A 2,026-nucleotide genomic window follows, 5' to 3' on the forward strand; every position below is an offset into this window, starting at 1 on the left:
AGACAATACACAAGGAGGAAAACATGAAAGGGAGAACAGAACAGCAAAAATAACCCCACAACTAGACACAACAAAACTCAAACCCTCACAGTTCTGATGAACTAATTTTAGTTCCGGCTCTTTTTGGTGTGAACGCGACATTTCGGAACTATATCAGAACTAAGTGGGAAAAGTACTGCGGTGTGAACGCGCCTATGGAGGTACTGTTAGTTCTTTTTTTATTTAGCTTTTGGAAGTGATTTTATACCCTGTTAAAACATCATGTAATCTCCGTTAAAGAGCTCCACTGTGCTCCTTTTGAAAAATAGCAGACCCTCTGAACTTTAGATACAGGTAGCTATTTTAACTTCTTAAATAATGTCCTAAATATCCTATGAATGTGATATTAACAAGAAAATTATGATTTGATAAATATTTCAAGATACTCCTACTCTTGTCAGTTATTTATACAGTAGGTTGAGTGGTGGGATAACCTCATCAAACAATAGTGTGAAAAAAACAATATTATACATACTTTTACTCCTAACTTGGGTTCAGTAAGAAATGTTTCAGTTGTATCCACCATTTTAGCCATGGATGCATGTTTGGAGTCAATGAGTATGTTAGATCTGAGCATTTGTCAAAGATGTCCTTGTTTTGACTCAAATCAAAAGTGTAACTCAGTCCTCAAACCTGCTACAACTAAAACCTCATCGGGCCGGTTTCTCTGGGCCCCGGGGAAACATTTGCATAAGCTGTAGTGGCCCAGATAGAAACTGGGAAACGAGAGGCGGCCGAGGGAAGGGGTGTGACAGGAGCATGTAGCAGCTGGTTGGGAGTTTGCACCCTATTTACTAATGCAAAAGGGACCATTAGCTTCTTATTTTCACAGGCTGTAAATTACTATACTCTTGTTATGCATATGTTTTCTATGTACACAATGATTTTTTCCGAAAGAAGAAATATCGTTACATAAGCTTTCAACCTGCAGCACCCTGTCATTGTACATTGCAGAGTGTGTAACCTCTCTAAAATGGATCCTGATCCCGTTTTGTCACGTATAGGGGTCTTTCAAAACCTTCGCCATAGGACAAACAACTATGACCAAGACTCTCAAGCTATACTTAGTTGATACAGTGATTTTCAATCGAGTAAACAGTGTCAATTATTGGTGTCCTTATTTCTTGGTAACTGTCATTTAAATGGCCATAAATGGGACTTCGTTGCTGTAAACACTGAAAGTAGCCATGTTTATTGGGGCCATAAAAGCAGGCAACGTCTGCCCAAACTTAGATATGAGGAACCACCCGTAATTTCACCTTGTGTAACCTCCAGTATACGTTTTTTTTGGCCATCTGAAACAAATAAAAATAAAAACTCTTCTTAAAGCTCAGTGCCACATGTTTTTAGGTTCATTTGAGGCTTTTGGCTTCAGTAACTGAGTTGAAGATGATAGAAGGGTGTATTGTTGAGAGAAAATATGACGGCATATTAATGTACGATGATGAACTTCCATGCAGAAAAAAAAAACAACAGTTTCAAATTGTATTTTCTTTCCCTCTAGGAAAGCAAGTCCATATCCGTAAGCCAGCGCTATCGGGCCATGACGTGGTCCCCGAGCGTAAACGTTCCACACCCATCAACCCAGCCAACACTATTCGTAAGTGCCTTTCCAATAACCCCGTGTCCCAGCGGCCCTTCAGGGACCGCCTCATCCACCTGATGGCACTCCGGCCCTACAAGAAGCTGGAAGTGCTCGCACGTTTGCAGCGGGACGGAATCAACCAGAAGGACCGAACCTCATTAGGAACCACCCTGCAACAGGTACTGTAAGGTGTCTGCAACAATATCAGGGTGTCCAAGGGGTCTTAAAAGTTGATAAATCAATTTAGCGAAAATGAAGGCTATTAAAAAGTATCAAACAGCATTTTCCAAGGTATTATATTTTGTAGCTTGTTTTCAATAAGTATATAAATTGTCCAAAGAGGTTGTATTCTACAGTCTGCCTGAATGTAATCATTGCGTAGGTGTGTAGTGTGATTCTGTG

Source organism: Notothenia coriiceps, unplaced genomic scaffold (assembly GCF_000735185.1).
Source record: "Notothenia coriiceps isolate Sejong01 unplaced genomic scaffold, NC01 NC01_scaffold00026424, whole genome shotgun sequence".
NCBI lineage: Eukaryota > Metazoa > Chordata > Actinopteri > Perciformes > Nototheniidae > Notothenia > Notothenia coriiceps.